Below are 25,504 nucleotides of genomic sequence, written 5' to 3'. Positions count from 1 at the left end.
ACTTTTGAAGGCAAAACAGGAGTTTTTGCTCCTTTTATAGTTGAAAAAATCCCCATCAATCGGTGGGGAAGAGACATTTTACAGCAATTAGAGTTAAAAATGAGTACTTTGGTTTTTTTTAAGCAAGGCTGCTGTTGAAGGCCTGCCAACACTTTCACCTGTTCCTATTCAATGGAAAACTGATACACCAGTGTGGATAGAACAGTGGCCCTTAGGTAGCGATAAAATTCAGGCCTTATTAGATATAGTACAGGAGCAGCTTGAACAAGGGCATTTACAATGGTCTCTAAATCCTTGGAATTCCCCAGTGTTCATTGTAAAAAAGAAATCTAGAAAATGGAGGATGCTCACTGATTTAAGAAAAGTGAATGAACAGATGGAAACTATGGGAACTCTTCAGTCTGGACTTTCGTCTCCTACTCAATTGCCTAGAGAATGGCCTCTTTGGATCATAGATATTAAGGATTGTTTCTATTCTATCCCTCTGGTTAAGGAGGATATGAATGGACAGTTTTGCCACAGGGAATGAAAAACAGCTCCACTATGTGTCAACTGTATGTTGCTGCTACTCTTGCTCCAGTAAGAAAAGCATTTCCAAAAGTTATGCTATTACATTATATGGATGATATATTGGGATGTGCACCTGAGGAACAAATGCTAGAAGCATGTCTACAAAAGACCACAGAAACACTAAGATAGTACAAATTGTACATAGCTGAAGAAAAAATTCAAAGACATGCTCCTTTTCAATATTTAGGATACGAAGTATACTCTAAGGTGCTTACAGTACAAAAACTGTCCTTAAGAACAGAGAAGCTAAACACCTTAAATGATTTTCAGAAACTGATAGGAGATATCCAATGGATGCAACCAGTGTTAGGCTTGACTATCTATCAGTTACAACCATTATATGACATTTTAAGGGAAGATAGTGCATTAAATTCACCACGCCAGCTTACAAAAGAAGCTCAAGAGGCTTTAAGAAAAGTTGAACTGGCTTTATCCAATGTTGTTGAAAGAGTCACTCAAAAACCCTTGGAAATATCAGTTTTTGCCACACAAGAGGCACCCACAGCGGTCCTTCATCAAGGAGACAGTGTGATAGAGTGGGTGAACTTCCCGGCACAACCAGAGCAAAGCCTTACTCCTTACCCAGTGCTTGTGGCTAGAATTTTATTAAAGGCCATTAAGTGAGCAGTACAATTATCTGGGACAAGACCTGACAAGATATACACCTTTTACACCAATACACAAATTAATGTGTGCTGTGAGACCATCCCAGAGTGGCAAATTTTATTAGCCATGGCTCCAAATTTTACACATGGGTCTCCATTAAAGATAACCAGACTATTACATAATTGGTGATGGATTCTTGAAGAAAAAGTTTCTAAAGTTCCTCTTAAAGGACCAACTATCTTTACAGATGCATCCAAACATAATATTTGTGCTGTATACTCTCACGAGAGTAGTCAGAACTCCTTTTCTGTCCACTCAGCAGAATGAATTGTATGCAGTTATTCTAGCTCTTACTTATTATCCAGGAGACATAAATATAATATCTGGTTCAGCCTATTTAGTAGGTGAGGTACAAAGAATTGCCACAGCCCAAATAAAATTTGCATCCTCTAATATATATCAGCTCTTTTAAGAAACTTCAAGAGCAAGTGAAAAAGCATCCAGGTAAGAGTTATATTTTGCATGTCCACTCTCATAGTGGACTTCCATGTCCCATTTTTGATGGTAATTCAAAGGCAGATAGCCTTCTAACTATGTTGGTATACTCCTTTATGCCAAGAAGCCCAGGCATCTCATTATAAATATCATCAAGTTGCTCGAGCTTTATGTTTACAATTTGGAATAACAAGAGAGGAAGCTAGGAGCATAGTAAAAAGCTGTACAGCTTGCCTTCCTTGCCACGCTCCTACACTGCCTCCAGGAAGAACCTTCATGGTTTGAGACCCAATGAAATCTGGCAAATGGATGTGACCCATTATAAATCTTTTGATTGTCTTTTATCCATGTTGTGGTAGACACCTTTTCAGGATTCATTTTTGCAATCCCAGCAGCAAAAGAGAAAGCCCGAGTGGTCACTGTATTCCTCACACAAGCATTTGCCATTATGGGTGTGCCACAAGCAATAAAAACAGACAATGGTTCTGCATATACCTCCAAACATTTTGCACACTTTTGTGCACAGTATAAGATTTTACACACCCCTGGCATACCTTTTAATCCTCAAGGACAGGCAATAGTAGAGAGGAGAAATAGAGACATTAAGATGCTGCTCCAAAAACAAAAGAAAGGGGGAGCCACAAGTAACCCTAGAGAACTTCTAAATCTAACCCTTTATACTATTAACTTCTTGATTTTTGACAAAGATGCACTGGCTCCAGCAGACAGGTTTTATAATCCACCCCAAGGGCAGTCTCCAGTGCAAGCAGTTCCACTATCTTTAGATAATAGCCTGGTCACGATGTGGAGAGACCCAGAAAGTGGTGAATGGAAGGGACTAGATAGGCTAACTGCTTGGGGGAGAAGGAATCAGATGGGTGCCAAGGAGCCGTATTTGCCTTGTCAATAGCAGAGAGACGAAGCAGACACTTGAAATGAAGGAGAAGACTCAAGAAATATCGGGTGGTTCTGTTGCTGATTGTGCTCACCATTGAAAGAGCATGGCAGTTATGGCATTTGACTCATGGACATTGAAAATTGTTGGACTTGAAAACCCTCAGGAATCATTGGATTCTCTGAGACATGATAAGATTGTTGTAAGACTTGAAAACCCTCAGAAATCATTGGATTCTCTGAGACATAAGATTGTTGTAGGACTTGAAAACCCTCAGGAATCATTGGATTCTTTGAGACATAAGACTTGAAAGTCCTCAGGAATCATTGGATTTTCTGAGAAATGATAAGACTGTTACAGGACTTCAAAATCTGCTGGAATCACTGGATTCCCTAACACATAAAAAGACTTTTGCAAGACTTCAAAAACTTGGGGGGGGGGGGGATCATTGGATTCCCTGATATGTGAAGCAATGGACAATAGATCAGTTTTGGACTATCTCTTGGCTACTGAAGGAGGCGTATGTGTGACTGCTGTTTACATACTCTCCTTCTAGGACTTCTGGCAATCTTTTACAACACCATGTTGATTTATATTGTTTGTTATACCATTACTTGTGTGTACAATTCATGTTTGTTACACCACATCAAGCCTGCACTGACTGTGGGGAGAGTCATCACTAATAGCCTCTGCGTTGTTGCTATGTGCTTCCCATGCTGATGGGTTTGTGCATAATAAGACCCTTCAGCCCAGAAACCTGCTAGTAACCCCCACTTCCCTTTGGTGCTTTTCTTCTTCCTTCCGAGATGTCAGGGAAGGCGTGATTATCTCCTTTTTAGTGCTTTCACCTCCCTTCCTGAGAAGTCAGGGGGGTCGTGATCACCTCCTTTTTGGTGCTTTCACCTCCTTTCCTGAGAAATCAGGGAGGGTGTGATCACCTCCCCTTGGGGGCTCTGACCTCCCTGAGGAGTCAGGGATGGCATGACCACCTGTGTTCTAAAACAAAAGAAAGCAGTAGATGTAATAAGCTGAGGTTTGAGTTGATGCACTGAGGTGCCAAGCACAAGAGGCTAAATAGTAATTGGACCATACTCTATTAATATATATGCTTGGAGAAAGAATGGCCCCCATCCACTTTTTGTGTAAGTCCTGATGTGTTGTATAGGAAATGACGATTTTGGTGGGTGGAGGCAGGGGAGTGGAAAGGGTAGCGCAAAGAGAGACTGCTGGCTGGTTTCTTGACACAGCTGCTTGCATTGCTATCACGACTCCCCTTCCTCTCCGATCCCCCTTTCACCTGCAATTCCCCTTCACCTCTGCTGGCTGATTCCCTGTAGCAGCTGCCCATATTGCTATTGCCATCCCCCTTCCCCTCAAAAAGAATAAAGATTGAAGATTTTCCCCTTAACCTGAATTCCTGACTCCGGCTGATTTTAAATATGCAGTCATCACATTAAAGAGTCTAGAAGTAAATGTAGTTCAAAGAATCTTATATTGTTAAACTACTTGAGAAAAATGATTCTTTCAGCAACTTACGGATATTATTTAGGTGGATGTGTGTGTGTGTGTGTGTGTGTGTGTGTGTGTGTGTGTGTGTGTGTGTGTGTGTGTATGTTTAGAGAGTATAAGAGAAAGGAAGGAACTGTGAATCTTATTTAAGGCAGAAAATCTCTAATAATTCCGGTAATACTTTTAACATAGAACATGAGAGCAGCCAAAAAATATTTCAGAGAAATAGATGAAGTTCAATTCATATCAAATCCCAGGCAAAAGGAGTCAGAAGAAAGTCACTTTTAGAACCACATTATTATAATTGTCTATTATTTACAAAATAAATATATAACCAGAGTTGATGTATAAAGTAAATATATATTTGTAATATGGTAATTTTTTCTTCTCAATTCTTACAATGTGCCAAATCAGTGGAATCGATGAGATAATGATTCTCTAATATACATGAACTTAGTACTTACTGTAATTCCACAAAATTCACACCTTTAAGAGAACATATATAAGGAGGAGCTCTCAGGGCCAAAGAACAAAAGCCCAGTAGCAGCTCTGAGCCTAGCCAGGATTCAGTTGAGATTCACAAGCCAGATAAGGCAGCTTAAGCTCTTGGAACCAAGACTACAGAAGGCCTTTAGAAAACTAGCCTAGCCCCAAGTGAAGGAGCCAAGATTTAAAAGGAGACAATATAGGATTTGGACTTTAATCCCTGGCTGCATTTGGGGTGATTACACTGAACTGAAATGAAGGCTGCTCCCAGGGACTTCAAGAAATCTGCTCCCAGAGAAGATTACATTTTAGAGAAGAACATTACATCAATGGAAGGTAAAGAATCTTGAGGAAAGGAAAAAAATGGAAATTAAAATTTTTAAATAAGCAAAAAAAAAAAAAACCCACCACAATATTAGTTATTAGTGGCTTTGAAAGTTAAGATGAAAGCACTGGCATCTATTGAGGTTTTTAGAAAGGGTCCTATGACTTCAATAAGATTCCCTTTGCACTTCTTTTTTTTTAACTTAACACACAATTTTGAAAGTCCCTTTTGAAACTCTTGGTTGTGTGTCAGAGGTGAAAAATTCCCCCCAACACTAAGTTCAAGGTAAGAAGGTACTGGACCTTCACCAGAGTTGATGTATAAAGTAAAGTCTATATAGAGAAACTTTGACCTATAAAATCTGAGGTGGTTAAAAGACTGGAGAAGAACATAATAGTTCATAAACAAGAACTACTATATTTAGTAATATAAAAAAATTCCAATTACAAGGTATAATGATGAGAAGAATATGACTTTCAGAGCTAAAAATAAAATATAAACTACAACTTATGCACATTTTTTAACAGGAAAAAAATTTAGAAGTGAAAATGAGTCAATTAATCCATCAATGGATTTTGTTGTTAAAAAAAATACATTTACATGACATTTTGAAGTTTACAGAGCACTAATAAATCTATTTTGTGCCTCACAAGCATGCCATTTAGTAGGAATTTGGGATGTTATCTTTTCTTACAGATGAGGAAACACTCAGAAAATTATCTAAATTAGCCATGATCACAAGTTTTGAGTATCAAAAGAGTAAATCTGAACTCTTCCTGATTCCAAGACAAGTATTATAGTCTCTAGAACTGTCTCTCAATTTTTGATCACCAACTAAAATGTATTAAATGAATATGTACAGTGTTCAGATCAAGAAAATACGAACAGGGCCTATAATTCATCATTCCTTTTCACATCCTGCTTTAAAGTCTTTGAGAATTCCTAAAAAGTTATTCTCCAATAATATTAAGGTGGTTGGTATTCAAAAATACAGATTTTAAGCTAATTAGCCACAGCTTAGAAATATTTTCACCTTTATAAAAGCCAGCAGTCTAGTAATAAAATCCAAATAATTTATATCACAGAGATGTCAACTTTTAGGATATGAACTAATATGCATAAATGGAACCTCGAAAAAGTACTGAGACAATTATCTAAAAAAATAAACAATTGGAATCTGGAATTTTTATGAAAGATTTACTTGAAGATGTGATGAGAAGTTCTAGACAGTTGCTATCTGTACAACTAGAAGGAATAACCATACAACCTCTAATAGAAAAGAGTATTAAAAGGTAATGAAATGCCAAGTCTTTTAAAAATAATCATCTTAAGACATTTTCTTTTCTTTTCTTTAAACCAATTAATTCATTTTGAACATGTCTATGGGACAACTATATTTACTATTACAGTGATGTACTATTACTACTCCAGTATCTTTGCCAAGAAAATGCCAATTAGAGTCATAAAGACTTAGATGTGACTGAAACAAAAACTCTTTATTTCTCCCCATTATTGTACTACCCCATAAAACAATAAAAAATTAGGTAGGAGGGCCCAGAAGTAGCAGAAGGACCAGGTAATTCTTATCTAAGCTCTGGCAGTGGGCTCAAAGATAGATGCTATGGGGAAGCTCATACCTTCAATCTTCCAGCTAAACTTCCAGACTCAAGGAGGATCTTTTCTCAGACCTATCCAACATCTTGTCTTTGCCCTCATTCCCCATTTCCCAAATACTTTTGCCTTGCTCTCCTCTTCGTCAGCCTTACTACAAAACATACAATACATGCTTGTTTACTGTTAGAATCCTTACAAGGTGTTAAGTCACTAGAATTGGTAGAAACAATGCTTATGTTTACACCTTTGAGAGTTCACACATTATCTCACACCTTAGTTCACAAGTTTGGGGGATTTCAGGATTCAATATGAGATTCACAAGTTTACACCTCCCACAATCCCACTCTCAGAGGAGAAGTCAACCTTTGGGTTCAGACCTTTAAGAGATCATATATAAGAAGCTCTTAGAGCTTAAGTCAAAAGAGTTAAAGAGATTGAAAGCCAGAAGTCAGTCAGTTGAGGGGATTGAGAAGCCAGGAGTCGGAGCTGAGCTAGAGGCAGAAGCTGGCAGAGGCAAAAGACTAGCAACGAGAGCTCCTGGAACCAAAGAAAGCTAACTGGGCTGTTTTGGAAGAGACAACAAAAGATTAGATTTTAACTCCTGGCTGCATTTGAGGTGATTATTACTCTGAACTGAAACTAAGGCTGCCTCCAGAAACCTCCCCAAGAAACCTGCTCCCACAGAATCATCATATTTTTGAAAAGAACAACATTACAATTCACAATATTGATTGTGGAGATAATCATCAAATATTGTCTTTTTGGTCAGATGGAGGTCCACTGGGTCTTACCATTTAAGCATTACAATGTAGTGTTCTTTGTTGGTTTTCTGGAGGTCTTGGGAGCAGCCTTTGTTTCAGCCAAGTAATCACCACAAGAATAGCCAGGCATTAAGTCCAAATCCTTTATTATCTCCTTCACAATCTAGTTTCCTTGCCTCGGGCCAGGGCTAGCTTTCTTAAGAGGCCTTTGGGAGTCTTAGTTTCAATGGAGAAGCTAAGGAGGACAGCTTGCCCCCAAGGTGGTATGAAATGGGAGGAATGAATCTGGCTCTCCTTGGCTCTGAAAGCTTGAGCTCCTGCCTCCAGTCCTCTTGTCTTCTCTAACTCTGAATAAATCTGGCTCTTAGTCCCTGCTTATATGCTCTACACTAAGTATAAACCAATCATTATATCACTAGGAAACCATTATTTGTTATAAGATTAAATCAATCATACTGAACTTAGAGAACCATTAATCACCATGCTAAACTAGATAACCATTGTCTCATCAATTCCACTGACTTAACACCTTGGAAAAATCCTTGTTTCAGAGTTCTGGCCCATAACATCTCCCACTTTCTTGTTTTAGAACATAAGGTGGCCACACCTTCCCTGACTTCCCAAAAAAGGGGTGAAAACACCAAAAAAGGAGGTGATCATGCCCTCCCTGATGTCTCAGGAAGGGAGATGAAAACACCAAAGGAAATGCTAATCGAATCAGATTAATGGGTTTCTGAAGGGTATCACTTGAAAAAAGTATACATTAATCCATCAACATGGGAGGTATTACAAACAACATGAATCAACATGAGGAATTATATATGTCCATAAGTCCTAGTAATAGTCCAAAACCAATCTATTGTCCATTACTTCATGTGTTCGAGATTCCTGCAAGTTTTGAAATCCTGAAATAGTCTCATCATGTGTCAAGGAATCCAATGATTCCTATAGATTTTGAAGTCCTGTATCTGTCTTATCATGTATCAGGGAATCCAATGATTCCTGCAAGTTTTGAAGTTATGTAATAGTCTTATTATCAGCTATGCTCTTTCAGTGTCAGATTTTTTTAGGTCTTCTCCCTTGTTTTGCAGTTTTTCTCTTTTTCGGTCTTTCTCCAATAGACAAGGCAACTATGGCTTGTTGGCACCTATCTGATTCCTTCTCCATCTGTAGAAATACAAGCAAACCCTTTCTCTAATCCCTCCATTCACCACTTTATGGACCTCTCCTCATCACCTGGAGATTATATTGGAGCTACTTTCATTCAACATTGCCCTTCTGTCAGGTTAAAAAGCCTGTATTCTCCCCAACTGTAATCCCTTTCTCATGTGTAGTTGTTTCTCTGCTGATTGATCATATCAGATGAAGTTCTTTTTTTTTTTTTTTTTAATAATTATAACTTTTTATTGACAGAACCCATGCCTGGGTAATTTTTACAACATTATCCCTTGCACTCACTTCTGTTCCAACTTTTCCCCTCCCTCCATCCCCTCCCCCAGATGGGACGTAGTCCTATACATGTTAAATAAGTCACAGTATATCTTAGATACAATATATGTGTGCAGAACCAAACAGTTCTCTTGCTGCACAATTTTTCTGTGCAGAAGGTAAAAATAACCCGGGAAGAAAAACAAAAATGCAAACAGTTTACATTCATTTCCCAGTGTTCTTTGGGTGTAGCTGCTTCTGTCCATCATCGATCAATTGAAACTGAGTTAGATCTTTTCTTTGTTGAAGAAAACCACTTCCATCAGAATACATCCTCATACAGTATCATTGTCGAAGTATATAATGATCTCCTGATTCTGCTCATTTCACTTAGCTTCACTTAGTTCATGTAAGTCTTGCCAGAACTCTCTATATTCATCCTGCTGATCATTTCTTACAGAGCAATAATATTCCATAACATTCATATACCACAATTCACCCAACCATTCTCCAACTGATGGGCATCCATTCATTTTCCAATTTCTAGCCACTACAAGCAGGGCTGCCACAAACATTTTGGCACATACAGGTCTTTCCCTTCTTTAGTTATCACTTTGGAGTAGAAGCCCAGTAAGAGTACTGAAGTTCTAAAGACTCTCTGGGTGTCAACTCACCTGCCATCATACTCCACGTGTTTTTTGTTTGAGGTCTTGGAGCTAGGTCCCACCTCTCATTTCCCTGGATCAATCTACATTCTGAGGCCCAGTGAAAGCCCTTATTGCATGGGGTTTTGGGTCTTGTTCTCTCCCCCATCTTCTCACTCTATCTCTCTGTCTACACTGAGCTTTCAGATGCCCTACTTTATCACACTGAAAGCTTTGAGTCTCTCTGGGAAAGTCCCTTGTCAAGGGGGACCCCATCTTCCCATGTTCTGTACCATAGACTGGGTATAAAAGGCATTTGTGGCACAGTGTCTTATGAACTCCTCTAAAGGAGCATTCTTGTATAGTCTCCATATAATTCTTCTACAAACCTCACTAGCATTTTCTCTAGCAAGTTGTTTGATCATTATTCCTGTCACTGAATTTTCACCAGTCATTCGTATGACAGCTGTTTGCAAATGTCCCACAAAAATCAGCAAAAGGTTCACTGGGACCTTGCTCTATTTTCATGAAGGCTTCCCCTCAATCATCCTTTCCAGGGAAGAAGCCCCATGCTTTGATAGCAGCAGCAGCAATTTGCTCATATGCTATCAAAGGGTAATTAATCTGTACTGAAGTGTCTGCATACTGATCTTTACCTGCTAGTTTGCCTATTTTGTTGGGCTTGTATCCTACATAGTTCACTATACTCTGAAAGCCACAAGTTTTGTCCAGGTTTTAAACATGTCCTTGCTATAGATTTCCAATCACTAAGGGCTAAAATTTCATAGGCCAAATTTTCTAATACCATCTTAACAGAAGATGATGTAGCCTCATAAAGAGTGCAACTCTTTTTTAAATCTTTAATAATTTCCAGATTAAAAGGAGTGTATCTTCTCCTGGCCTGACCTGAAGAGTCAAACTCTTCAATAACAGGGTATGCATTCATCAAATCAGATATATCTTGTCCTCCTTTGTAAGCTTTAACTAGTGCCTTGTGTACTTGTGTCATAGGCTGCTTCATAGATAGTGCTGATTGTATTACTGCCCCCTCCCCCTCCTCCTCCTTTCTCCATCCATGAAAAGTTAATTGAGGGGGAAGATCAGGGGTTGGAGAATGCCCTAATGGCTCCTGCTGTGAAACACCACATTCCTTAATTTTATCAGAACTGTACTTAAATTCATTCTTGTCTAATTCTTCATGCTTTTCATCTAATTTGTTAGTATCCTCCCTCTCTTGTTCTTTCTTCTTTTTTCTTATTCTAATACTTATATAATTCCTTAAAGTCAATTGTATTAAGTTATATGTATAAAATATTTCCTTAGGAATTAAATTGGTGCCATTATCATTGTAATAGTCACTTAATTGCTCTCCTACTAATTTCCACTCCTCTGGATGAAATTATTTTTCCTCAGATAACCAAGGAGATGTGTATTGTAATGTTTCTAAAAGTAGAGTGATCTGCTCCCAAATTACAATCAATCCTCAGTTTTTTTATTAGTCTAATCATGCTTTCAACACATTTTCCTTGAGGTGGAAAAGGCTCCATTCTAAACATTTGTTCCATTTCAGTGGAAACACTACATTAGCCCTTTACAAAGTTTCCTTCTTATCTCTTTTTGTAATTACCCTAATTTCTGGGTCACATAGACTTTTCCATTGAACTCAGGATTGGAGACTTTTCCACTGAACTCAGGATTGGAGACTTTTCTACTGAAATCAGGATTGTGTCAATCTGGACTGCTGATTGTAAATGCTTGGCCCCATGTCGGGCGCCAAAATGTAATGTTCTTTCTTGGTTTTCTTGGAGCAGCCTTTGTTTCAGCCAAGTAATCACCACAAGAATAGCCAGGCATTAAGTCCAAATCCTTTATTATCTCCTTCACAATCTAGTTTCCTTGCCTCGGGCCAGGGCTAGCTTTCTTAAGAGGCCTTTGGGAGTCTTGGTTTCAATGGAGAAGCTAAGGAGGACAGCTTGCCCCCAAGGTGGTATGAAATGGGAGGAATGAATCTGGCTCTCCTTGGCTCTGAAAGCTTGAGCTCCTGCCTCCAGTCCTCTTGTCTTCTCTGACTCTGAATAAATCTGGCTCTTAGTCCCTGCTTATATGCTCTACACTAAGTATAAACCAATCATTATATCACTAGGAAACCATTATTTGTTGTAAGATTAAATCAATCATACTGAACTTAGAGAACTATTAATCACCATGCTAAACTAGATAATCATTGTCTCATCAATTCCATTGACTTAAACCTCTGGTCCATAACACTAAAAGACATCCTCAGACATTGTGATTTGACCTATCAACATACCCTCAAGCCTACCTATAATGTGTTGTCTCTTCTCTGATAAAGTGAGAGTTCCTTTCGCACAAGGATTAGTCTCTATATGTGCATACACACACACACATACACACACACACACACACAAAGATACAAAAATATAGTGAGAGAGATATGTGTATGACACACATAATTGTAAACCATACACATATACATCTCTCATTATATTTTTGTATCCTCATTGTAAAGCAATGCTTAATAAATGCATTTTCATTCATTTAAAGAGAAAATATATCATATCATGTCCTTCTAAGAGTTTTATATTGCTCTTATACCTCTTTTCCTTTACACCCCAAAATAGCCTTCCAATCAATCTTGTCATCTGGATGAGTTCTTAGTTATGTAAATCTACCCAAAACTTGAAAGATTTAACTAAGATTGATTGAGAGAAAATTTATCAGATATTAGCTTCCTTTGAGAAAATTTGTAATGCTAGTTAATAACAAGGAGAACAGCCTGTGCATCGCAAGTTACAGAAGAGACTGATTTGAAAAGACGATCTATTCAGATAACCTTACTTTGGAATTTGATAAATTTTAATATCTCTAGATCAATATCTGAGACACAGTCTTTTATCATAAATGATTAATAAACAACTGAGAAATAAAAATATCTAGACTTTAATCTCAAAAAATTTAGTTATATAAAGCAAATACTGATCACTTAGGTAGAAACAGTTGTTGTTCAGACATATCCAACTTATGACCCCATTTGGAGTTTTCTTGGGAGTGGTTTGTCATTTCCCCCTCCAGCTCACTTAAAAGATGAGAAACTGAAGCAAAAAAAAATTAAGTGACTTGCTCAAGGTCACACAGTTATAGTGTCTGAGGCCAAATCTGAATTCAGGTCTTCCTGACTCTAGGCCTGGTGCTGTATCTACTGAACCATCTAGTTGTTCAATGTTAAAATAAAATTAAATATTCAGAAGACTTACATTTCCAAAATGGCATATGATTGTTTACCCACTTCTTTAACCTTCTCTAGAAATCAACAAGTAATTCTTTAGCAGCCACAATTACTGAGAAGATAGTTTTAACTGTATTTAAACAATAATTTTCCAAAATTTAATGGCAAAAGGAATATCATTTAATAATAATATTTAACAAGAAATACTGAGTTACAGTGTTATCCCTAAATAATCAGTCATAGATAAAATACTCACATCTTTTGAACAGCTTAACTTGGGTTCGACAATTATCTGGGGACCCAATAACTTAAGAGTAGAAATAACTGAATAGCTAATATAAATGTCTATGATGATTCAATGAAACACACATAATCTTGACTAACCATCTTACTACGAGAAAATAACAGTCAAGAACTCTCTACATAATGGCTTGCTGAACATCAAAAATCAAAATGAAATAAGAGCACCAAAATATATATAGTGATATTTCAATATATAAAGAATCTGTATTTTTTATGCATACTTTCCCTCCTATATATCATGGCCTTCCTAACCTAAGTAGGTTGTCTTTGAAAACAGCCAAAATATTAATTTCTTTTATCAACAGATATTATAGATACATACTCCAACGATACTATCACATTCATGCTTTTTTCTTTCACAGAAAGTTTATGCAGCAGAATTAAAGTCAAATAGAACTTCACGAAGGTCTCCCCATTTCCTGACCCCCTGTAAAATAAGTTAAATTGCTTATTTTTGGAATTAGGCCTTTTAAAAGAATCATTTCAGCAATCTAGAATTATGCCCAAAAAGTTATCAAACTGTGCATATCCTTTGATCCAGCAATGCTACTACTGGGCTTATACCCCAAACAGATACTAAAGAAGGGAAAGGGACCGGTATGTGCCAAAATGTTTGTGGCAGCCCTGTTTGTAGTGGCTAGAAACTGGAAAGTGAATGGATGCCCATCAATTGGAGAATGGTTGGGTAAATTGTGGTATATGAATGTTATGGAATATTATTGCTCTGTAAGAAATGACCAGCAGGATGAATACAGAGAGTTCTGGCGAGACTTAGATGAACTGATGCTAAGTGAAATGAGCAGAACCAGAAGATCGTTATATACTTCAACAACGATACTGTCTGAGAATGGATTCTGATAGATGAAGATTTCTTTGACAAAGAGATCTAACTCAATTTCAACTGATCAATGAGGGACAGAAGCAGCTACACCCAAAGAAAGAACACTGGGAATTGAATGTAAACTGTTTGCATTTTTGTTTTTCTTCCCGGGTTATTTTTACCTTCTGAATCCAGTTCTCTCTATGCAACAAGAGAACTGTTCGGTTCTGCACACATACATTGTATCTATACTGTGACATATTTAACATGTATAGGACTGCTTGCCATCTAGGGGAAGGAGTGGAGGGAGGGAGAGGAAAAATCAGAACAGAAGTGAGTGCAAGGGATAATGTTGTAAAAAATTACCCTGGCATGGGTTCTGTCAATAAAAAGTTATTAAAAAAAATTTAAATGTCACATCATGCTATACTTTGTGATATGCTAAGCTCATAATGTATAACTCTTTCTTCCTTATGTTTCATTGGCAGAACACTTAAGTATGTCTAAGAAGCCATGAAAAACAAATTGATGCCAATTCAACTACACCATTTTTCCGTTTCATAAATTATGATACGTAGGGATAGGCAAGAACCAAAAGGAAGATGAGATGAACTGCCACAAAATATATCAATTTGTGATAGAAAGAGGTTATTATATTTTCTTGACTAAAGTTTTAGAAATTTTTTTAAATCAGACATATGATTTTATCACTTTAAGGAAACTTTCAGTGAGGAGATTGGTATCTGCTCAAACATTTATAATTTCAAACAATTTATATATCACAATAGCAACAGAGGTCACATAGTAAGTATCCTTACTAAGATTTTTACATTATGATATTAGAATTTTCTTTTTTTTATTAAAGATTTTTATTTTCAAAACATATGCATAGATAATTTTAAATATTCACCTTTTCAAAACTTTGTGCTTCATTTTTTTTTTTTTTTTTGCCTTCCCTTGCTCTCTCCCACCCCTTTCCCTAGGTATCAAGTAATCCAATATGTTAAGCATGTACAATTTTGATAGAAGCAGCTTTTTGGATACACACAAGTATTTTTGTACCTGTAATATAATAAGAATTTATATATTTTGATTTTAAATTTTTTTTAGAATCAGAACAATAGAGTGGAGGTGGGAGGGAGTATGTTACAGTCTTGAGAATTTCCTTTGCTTTATGTGATTATGTTTCAAATAATAGCTCACAGTAATTCAGTGTTCTTATGGCATTCCTCTCTTTATGTGGCAGCCACATGAACTAGTATGATAGTATTTTTGTACAGGAAATGAAAATTACTACAGTCATGGGTCAAATTCCAAATCAAATTCCAAATCAAAACAAAGTAACAGATGTTGACAGAGCCACTAGCTATATCCAGGAATGTTTATTCTATTTATATACTTTCTATATTCTATTATGATGTTATTTTTTTTCTCTGAAAGGATGTAGAAGTTTACATATAAGACTTGAGAGTTTAAGGAAAGCAAGTTGGAAAATGAAGAAAATAAAATATCAAATCAAATTTGAGCTTGTAGCAAACTAAAGAGTTTTAGGAAAAGGAATAAGCATTGTACCTACTACGTGCCAGTCAATATGCTAAGCATTTAATATCTGATTTAATTATTACAACTCCAGGAATTAGGTATGATTATTATCCTCCTCCTACAGTTGGGAAAACTGAGGCAAATGAGATATGACTTGCCCAGTATCAAATAACTAGTTACGTTTGAGAGGCCAAGTCTAAGTCACCTAGGCTTAAGTTTTCTCGTCTATACAATGAGGGAATTGAACTAGACAACCACTGAGGTCTCTTTGGGCTGTTTCTCTGAGTCATTACTTTAGTAATAACTGACACTATACACAGATTTAAAGTTTGTAAAGCATTGGAGATTTATCCTCATGACTTGTATATATTATAGTTATTAGCCCCGTTTTATAAAGATGATGAAACAGACTCCAAGACGTTGACACATACAAAGTCACACAACTTGTAAGTGTCAAAGGCAGGATTTGAACCTATCTCACTGCTCTGCCTCCAAGTCTAAAACTCTTATCCACCATCTAAGGTTGTCTCTTTTCTCACCCCAACTAATTAGTACAACTACTTAAGGTCTGTAATTTTTTTTTTAATATTTTGGTAACTGTGTAATTCACTTTCATTGAAACTTTCTGTTTTATTTCATGCATTTAAAAACATGATTGTAAGCAATAGTCTTTAGGCCTTACCAGATTGCAAAAGGAACTGATGATACAGAAAGAACCACTGAACCCTGGGCTAAAATTTTAGAAGATTCTTATAACTAAGTCTATTCTATAAGTTTTGACTGAACAATAAGAGAATTGAGAACGGATGTACTTACTCCTTGCAACAAAACCAGGTGACATTTTATCATTTAACTACATAAGCCAAGGCAGGTAAGTATTGAAAGGACTAAAGTATATTAGGTGAATTAATGAATGATCTCTTACTGAAGAGAATGTCAACAGTAAGTCCCCCAATTATCATCATTATTTCTTAATGCTCACCTAATGATACCAAACACACACACACACACACACACACACACACACCCCTTAGACTTCAGTTCTCACCACTTTCACTTACTTATCTTGCCTTGACAGTCTACACACCTAGAGAAAGGTAATTCCCATATATTGAGTCTTTTTGTTTTAAAACATTTTTCAAATTTCCTTGTTCTTGAACAATCATCTATTTCTGCAGAATAACACTCAAGCAAAATAGTGTGATAGCACATATGCAGTCAAGATTTAATTTTTAGATGGTACATGAGAAACAGGTGAATTTATTAATTGAATCTAATTCATTAAATCTAAGAATATGGATTATATCTGAAAGACAAATTTACTTCTATAAAATAAACTGGAGCTACAAGTGTCCCTTTTCCAGTATTTCTGATTTTTTTAATTCTGCCCCTCCACAAAGTAGTATCACCTCTAGATCTATTAGAGATTGGTATCTATTTAGTCAAAATTAAAATCAATTGTTAAACGAGCAGTGACAAGAATTATTAGTGAATAAATGTTGGAATTCTTACAAAGTGTTAAGTCATTTAGGTTGATAGAGACAATAATTATCTAATTTAGCATGGTTCAATATGATTGGTCTAATGCTACAAGGAAATGTTATGGGTCAGAAGAAACAAGGTACTAAGTGTAACTGATAGAAACAATGCTTGTGTTCACTCCTTTACTCATTGGAGTTCACAAGTATGGGAGATTCACAAAGTTAACTTTGCAACTTTGTGAATTCACACTTCCCTTGAAACTCTTAGGGTCATAGAGCACTCTGGGAGGAAACCTATAATCCCACTCTCTCGGAGAAGGAGCATAAATAGAGTTTCAGTGAGCCAGTCAAGGGAGTTCAGCTGAAAAGCTTAAGAGGGGAGCATCAAATCAGTTCAGAAAGAAGCCCTCTCTCAGAGACAAGAGAGATTCATTCCATTTTCCACCTTTGTGTTGGCTGGAGGCTGAAGAAAGCAGAGGCAGAAGCAAAGGACAAAGCTGCAAGAGCTCTTGGAACCAAGCAGAGAGATAAGCCACTAAGAAAACTAACTGGGCTATTTTGGGAGGAGAAAATAAATGTTTGGATTTTAATCAGCTGGCTATATTTTGAGTGATTATTGATTTTAACTGAAACTAAGGCTGCCTCCAGAAAAGTTCCCCAAGAAACTTGCTCCCAGAGAGAACCATTATATTTTAAAGAGGAAAAACACCACAAATAAGAGCATAAGCTTAAAAAAACCCAGCATATAAACCTGATAAAGCCTGATTTAATGTGTATCTTCTGCCAGTGGTTCACTTTCCCTGTCAAATATTTTTTCAATTCTACTCCTTTCCTCTATTGATATTATATCTAAAATTTTAGAATCGTGTCACACAACAGATATAGGAACATCATATAATCTACAAGCCCCAAAAGTTAAGGTTTGAATCAACAATAAGTGGTCACATAACTCTTCTACTACTTCTAGGTTATAAAATTTCAAGCTTCTCCATTAGATTCTAAGCTTCTAGCAGTCAGGGACTGTCTTTTACCTGTCTTTCCCCAATGTTTACAACTGTACAAGGCACAAATGTTTATTGGTTGGCATGACCTACAAAAGCATCTCATATAAACTAAAAGTATCTGGGTATGAAAGGCAGTAAGTCAAATGATTTCTCTTGTTAATGAATCTTCCAGAAAATGTTCCAGAATGTGACTGTTAAATCTTCTAACAATTTGCTCAGAGATGAAAAATAGCAATGACTTTCTTTCTATTTTAAATATAGGCATATGAATAAAGTTTTCCAGGCACTGATTATTTTAACAAAATAACTTTGCTTTTTCAAAATATCAAAATAAACAATTAAAAAACTTTACAATGTAAAATGCTGACAAGCTGACAATATTGTCAAATATTATCAAAATATTGACAAATACAAAAGTTATGAGATGCTGATATAAAGAGCACAATTTAAAGGAATACAAGCCTTAGAGACCTTGGGATGCCTGTGCCTAATTTTTTTTTTTACCTTTCTTTTATTTTTTTTTTTAAATTGCACTGACATAACCAATTATTTTTCACCATTGATTATCAATTGCTATTTTAAAGAATCTTAAGAACTAAGAAGAGTACCTGGCCCAATTCTTACATGAAGCACTAAATCCCTTTTTAAATTATCCGTAAATAATTGTTTAAACTATCAAAAAAAATTTCATGAGACAATATATTCCATTTTTTGGTAGTTCTAATTATTAAACATATTTGTTGAGCTACAATATGCCACTATGTAACCTCCCTTGACCATAGTCTGTCAGGGATTTAAGATTTATAAACTCATAATAATCTTTGTCCTTACTTATAAGTACTCTTATAGTTTTCACATTTTTTTTAAAAATCTGAGTTTGGCCTTGCTGGTCACTTTAGACTCCAACTTTCCTTTTTTAACTTATCAGGTTCGTTCATGATTGTATTTTTAGAAAAATCCCTCAATCTTTTTGAGTGATCTTTTCTATTAAAGTCTTATACCTTATAAAGTATAAGATTATACCTAATTTTTTCTCTGAAGTTTGTAAAATCTGCTTTAGTAAATTTATAAATTCAGTAATTATATCAAGAATTGTGAAATCTGAGGTGACAATTTCTTATGCTTCATCCTCCTAGCTCCTGTGATGTTGGACAAGAAATTTGATTTAAAAATCTATTGTTCTTTCTTATCCTAGATTCCATTCTTACTTGTCCTTCTCACCCCAAGCTAGCATCATTACTTTGGAATCTAGTTTCCATTCATGGGAGCACCCAGTGACTCAAGAGTGTAGTTAAGTATCTAATGTGGCAAAAACCTTAAAATAAGAAAAAACAGGTAGATTAGGAAGAAAATGTTTCTAAGGCCTAGGGATGCAAGGCAATTTGGAGACACTTTTGTACAACATGTATAAAGAAATCCTCCTTTTGGACAGAATCGGTTGTAAAGTAAAAGTTCTTCTTACCACTACTTTTTTTTGAGATATGAATTAGGAATTTGACTAGAACATCTATTGTCCTTTTCCATCCAAGATCCTACTCTTTAAGTGGCTCAAGGAATTTAAAGAATTTATTAAATATTCTGCTTTTAGAAAAACTGATAACAAACAGCAGGCTCATTTCATTAACACATCTTGTTTTGTGCTATTTAGGTATGTGATGTTTAGCTATGCATCAAAAACATCTACTTCCTTCACCTGCACATAAATCGGTAGTATACTCCCACAGTGGTATTATTCCTGTTTTTAAATTTTCTTTGACCTTTAGTCAAATATTCACCATCCCTTTGTTAAAATCGTTAAGAAATGAATAAGGAATGATAAAAGTGTTTCTTAAGGGCTTACTATAGGTGCCAGTAACTAGTCCCAGATTTAAATAATCACTAAGCAAAAAGGGGGAGTCTGTAGAGATAAGAAAAATAATATCTCTGGGCTCAATGAGTTTATAATAAACATAGGGAAAATTAGGTAGTAACCAACTACTTCAAAACATGGAATTAACACTACTGTTATTTATTTTTCTACTTCTATGGAGTCACAAAATGGCTCAATATCAGTGTGTTTAGAATTCAAATTCTTTTTTTAAAAAATTAAACTGTGTCAATATAATATTCAATTGTTAAAAATCACTGAACTTTTAAAAATTTTGAACTATGATTAGAGTAAGTTTTAATGAAAAAACATTTGACTTAAATATTTCATAATCTACTCAAGTCTATTAATAACTTGAAAATTCTTATAGGAAACTGCTATACTTGGAAACTTGTTCAAGCTACCTTTCTAATACATAAATATCACATATAATTACTTAGTACAAATTATATGAATCATCCTAGTCAAAATATTTAGACTTTATTTTTTAAAGATTCTTATAGATGAAACCTAGAATGAAAAAAAGTTAGGCTGAAGAATTTTTCAATTCAGATGGAACATACCTTGAGTGACCTGACTTTTTAGGACAATTTTGTCTTAGCTAAATAATGCAACTCTCCTTCGGCATATAATATACTACTTTGTGAACAAAAAGTGTCTAATATCTATTTTATCATATCACTGAACATGCTGATCCCAGAAAGATACAACCAAAGTAAATGACAATCGCTCTTATGTTCAGTAGATACAAAATGTATACATGCAAAATTTTGGGTTGTCATTAAGATAAAATAATCAGCTAGTACAGTACCTTACCCTTAACTATGGGAATTCCTAATCTATCTTCAACAGAAATTATCTTGACTAAGAATATTGCCTCCCATAAAGAGATGAGCATCCCAGAGAAGTGAATGGGTAACCAGTGAAAATTTAATATTACCACAATGTTTCAAGGAGGTGCAAAATGGGCTTTGAAAACATTAGAAAAGCTTTCAAAATCTTTTCTATATGAAGAATAATAGAAAGAGAAAATAAGTTTTAATTGCAATGGAAGTTTGTTTTATGACTTTATTTATATTTTATATATAACTATATTTATATTTTGCAGAGACTTAGAGATATAAGGGAGCATGTCTCCATAAAATCAGAATAGCGGTTAGCAGAAGGACCAGATAAAACCAGATGTAACTGGTTTGACCTATTCAAGCTTAGGAGACAGTTAAATCTCCTAAGTCTCCTAAGTTCGAGTAAACTTAAAGTACTTATGCACAATTTGCTCATAAATATTAACTTCTCTCCAGGAGGAGCTAAGTCTCATTTTAATGGTCATGCAATGTATGTGGTATGAGGGGGAACATATCTATGGATATGTAATGGGCATACCAGGAAATTGTACCCCCTAGAGTATCCACCAAATGGGAAAACAAGAAGAGGGACTTTGTGATTGAGCGTAGGGATATAATGCTTGATCCTCCTCTTTCCCAGAGAGTGCCTATTGGCCAGGAAAAGATTTCACCCTAAATAAAAACGTGTCAATTCTGCAAAGTGTTTTAAATTATTTAGGCATTAACATTTTGGGAAAATGTTTATAAAACTCAATAGAGTTTTATCTTTAACTCTTGGTCTGCTTACATGAACTGATGCTGAGTGAAATGAGCAAGACCAGGAGATCATTATATACTTCAACAACAATACTATATGGTGATCAATTCTGATGGACGTGGCCCTCTTCAACAATGAGATGAACCAAATCAGTTCCAATAGAGCAGTAATGAATTGAACCAGCTACACCCAGCGAAAAAACTCTGGGAAATGAGTATGAACCACTTCATAGAATTCCCAATCCCTCTATGTTTGTCCACTTGCATTTTTGATTTCCTTCACAGGCTAATTGTACACTATTTCAAAGTCCAATTCTTTTTGTACAGCAAAATAATATGTATACATATATTGTATTTAACTTATACTTTAACATATTTAACATGTATTGGTCAACCTGACATCTGGGGGAGAGGGTGAGGGTAAGGAGGGGACAAATTGGAACAAAAGGTCTTGCAATTGTCAGTGCTGAAAAATTACCCATGCATATATCTTGTAAATAAAAAGCAAAAAAACTAAAACTAAAATTTTTGGTTAATCAAATTTGTTTACATTAGTTCTATACCATATATCACAGAGAACTAAGTGCATCTAGGAATAGGAATAGAGTGGGGGAAAGCAGGGAGTTACTTTCTTCACATTTGTAAACAAAGAATACCAAGTTTCTCAGTGTGAATTAACTGTCTTGCCCCAAAGTTTTGCTTATGCTATGAAGTAAAGTTCAGACTAGTCATTAAAAATGTCATATCATTTATGGCTCATCCAGAGGTCTTATATTCTTATATTATAATTCACAAGTATAAAAACTGCTGCCCACTTTAAACTGGAGTGCCAGTTTAAAGTGAAATTGGGAAATGCTTAACAAAACAAATAAAAATAAAATAAAGTACAAATAATGTTAAATCATGATTTTCTAAGTCAATATGCAGGCATGGTGATCCTGTCTATTTGAATTTGAAACTGAGTCTATTTCATTTTAATGTCTAAAAAGGAATGAATCCAATACCTATGATTGGTGAGATAACTAAGGAATTTTTGGAACCAAAAGAATGTAAGTCAAGAACAAAGTATGGATGGAGGAATTCAACTCCAAGGCAGGAGGTGTCTATTTCATCTTGAAGTCTAATTCAGCATGGAGATAAAAATCAAAATTAGCATAAACTGTGATTCAAAAGTTTAAAATTAATCAGGAAAAGGAGCCAATTATATTTGAGACTTTAAGTTCTTTATCTCTATCACTTATAAACCTGGTATTTGGTGCTTTTAAAGTCTATCTTTTTAAGGAAAGATTTTAATAAACTGGAGAATATCCAAGAGGTTTGTTCAGAATAATTTCAAGACAAGGACACAGAATAATCTTTTGAAGGAATGAGGATATTCTGCTCATAAGGGCAAAAGCAGATTCACGTAAAACATGATAGGTAGATGAGAACTGTTCACTTGGAAGAGAAATTAATGTAAATTAAATTTTGCCTGTTTGGTCCCAGAGGACAAAACCAAAAGCAATGGTAGTAGTTCCAGACATTGGTCCAAAAATAAGACAGAAATGAAACTACCCAGAAATGGAATAGGACAGCCTCCAGAGATTACAAGTTGCCCTTCATTTTGTCATCTGACTAATAAGATGGATGACCACATCCTAAATGATGCTATGGAAAGAATTCTTACACCAGCACAAGTTGGACTAGATGACCTCCAAATTCTAGATAACTGCTTCTTTTAGGAAAAATTTGGAGAATTAATGATTATAAGTAAACCTGACTTGAACAGAAATAGCTCCCATGAAAAATCATAAAACAAAGTAAACTTCAAAATGTGGGCCATGTAAATCATGGTACTGATTGCCAGTTACAGCATTTTTTTTCTTTCTGGTCTTTGTTTACTTCAGCTTCCTCAATTGTAAAATGGTAAAATTAATAATGACACTTACCTGACAAAGTGGTTGTGAGGATCAAAATAACAACAGTAAAGAGTTAAGCACAGTGTCTAGCAAACAGTAAACATTACATATAAATTAAAGCTATTATTATTATAGCTGTTATAATACCATTTTTATCGTGTATAATTACAACTATTGTAAATATAGATATAATGAAAGCTATTCTTATTTTAGCTATTATTTTGGAGAAAATGGTAATAATCTTTGAAAAATGATAGTTAATTTACTAAATCTATGAAACTAATGAACTGTTTTCCAACATAGCAAGATACATTTAATACTGAAACTACACAAAATAATGCTGAAACTTTAAGGTGGTGTTTAATGTCTTGAATAATGGAAAATTATGATTAAGAGAATATCAAATAAAATATATAATATTAATAAAATGAGGAGGGAGAAAAGTAAGATAAACTACAATAAAAGACAAGCATGTCTCCCTTTTCTTCCCTCCTTGAAACAAAACTCCTTTACAAATTGAAAAAATCTTTAACTATGAATCCTCCCGTGCTATAGGGAAGCTTATAATCTGTATATGGATAATTTCCTAAATACTTCTAAAAATATTCATAAATTGTGAACTATATCCTCTACCAATGTCCCCAAATAATTGTTTCAACGTTGCAAGTTACTTCTATCTCATTCCCCCCTCCCAAAGTTTTCCAAGGTAAACTCATCTATATGTACCCTAAAAAAGAGAAGATTAAAAGAGTACTAATGATAAAGGGAAATATTCAAAATGTCACAGGAGTAATTTAAATCTCTCCCTCCACTTTAAAAGTTTGGACAAGGATCATGACTCTCCTAAAGTATGAAAATTCACCTAAGAGACACCAAAAGAGACAAAACTCCTATTGTCACAATGTTTGGCAGAAAGCAAACATCTTCAAGAGGTTACCATTTAATAACTCATTTTATATGGTATTAAGAATTTCAAGAATATACATATGTATATGTGTGTGTTTTTTTAAATATTTAAAGAACTTGTAGATATAAATATATAGTTTGATATACATAAAGAGCTTACTCAGAGCTTAAAGCAGGAATACTTCTAAAACCAGTTTTTATGGCCTATATTAATAGAAGTTAAATGGCTCCCAAAATATCAACTTGAAAAAGTATCTTTTAAAATAAGCACTTCCTTGTATAGGCTGGTTCTTCGTCTTGTAACAATGAGGAGAATCCTAGGCATTCAGGTGACAATAGTACTAAAACTAAAAATTCTGAAAGCAACTTAAGATTATAGAATGAAAACAGTAAGCAATGGCTATTGTCATATGTGTACAAACTAGCAGGAGGAAGGGAGAAAGGAGTCAGATTTTAAACTTAAGTTGTCTTTCTCTCTCTCTTTTTTAAATAGACAGGTTTAAGAAATTCAGATGTTCTATTGTTTTCCATTCAAATTATTCATTTTGATTTCCTTTTGCTTTGGCAGGGGCAGGAAAAGTTAGGAAGTTGTTTTGATGAATATACCTTAAATCATTTTGTCTTCTTTCTGAGCATCCACGAAAAAAATGAGGAAAGGGAGAGAATTAATTCTTCATTTTTTAGGAATATGAAGTAGTGCCTTTGCCCTGTTTCTAATTCTTCTTTGCTTTTGCCAACATTTTGACTGCTTTACTATTAATATAATCACAGGAAGATGGACATGCAAAAAAATTACAACATATATTGTTTACAACAATAAAATAAAAAAGTTATACTTTTTAATAGTTCAGGTAAAAATTTTGAAGAGAATTTGAAATAACTGACTCAATTAAATCTTGGGAATTTGGGGACTTTTGAGGATTTTATCCTTGTTACCCCATCACACATGGTTTTAACTCTTAATATTTCTGATCTTTATACCTTATACTCATGAACTCTCAACTAGAAAAGGTAAGGACATCTGGCTATTCCAGCTCTTTATTTAAGTTAGGAGAAAACAAAAGTTAATTCTTTGATGATTTGCAAAATTCTATCCTTTTCTTGCCCTTTTCCCTCTACCAATCCCTCTTCCTAAATTAATAGGGAGAAAAAAGTTAAATCCTCAGGGAGGCAAAAGACATTTAATACTAAGCTAGAACAATGACAAGACCCAAAAATATAGGAGAGAAAAACACACAAAAATGGGATGCTATGCTCCTCAGTAAGGAAATAGCACACAGCTACATCTGTTTCTGCTAAATTATGTCTTAGGTGAGAGCATTCATGCAGCATTTTCCCAGAATTAAGTTGAGTAGTATTTTTAACGTGGTAACTGAAAAATTACAAGTCAAATCAAATTAATATTTATTGTTCAGCTACTTTGTAAAAAAGGTAAAATAAATATTTCAATAGCCTTTAGCCAATATATTACCAAAAACTGAATTGTAAAGACTTCAAGAAAA

The 25,504-nt window shown here is 35.1% G+C and overlaps 1 protein-coding gene across 4 annotated transcripts in view; it reads right to left on the bottom strand.

Moving 5' to 3' along the window:
- Positions 1 to 25,504, bottom strand: part of ELAVL2 (ELAV like RNA binding protein 2) — a 178,668-nt gene that overhangs the window by 74,632 nt on the left and 78,532 nt on the right. The gene's annotated exons all lie outside the window — the stretch shown is intronic.

The sequence above is a fragment of the Antechinus flavipes genome, chromosome 1, assembly GCF_016432865.1.
Source record: "Antechinus flavipes isolate AdamAnt ecotype Samford, QLD, Australia chromosome 1, AdamAnt_v2, whole genome shotgun sequence".
In the NCBI taxonomy this organism is placed as follows: Eukaryota; Metazoa; Chordata; class Mammalia; order Dasyuromorphia; family Dasyuridae; genus Antechinus; species Antechinus flavipes.
Note: the sequence above shows the minus strand (reverse complement) of the source record. Positions and strands in the feature narration are given on the sequence as shown.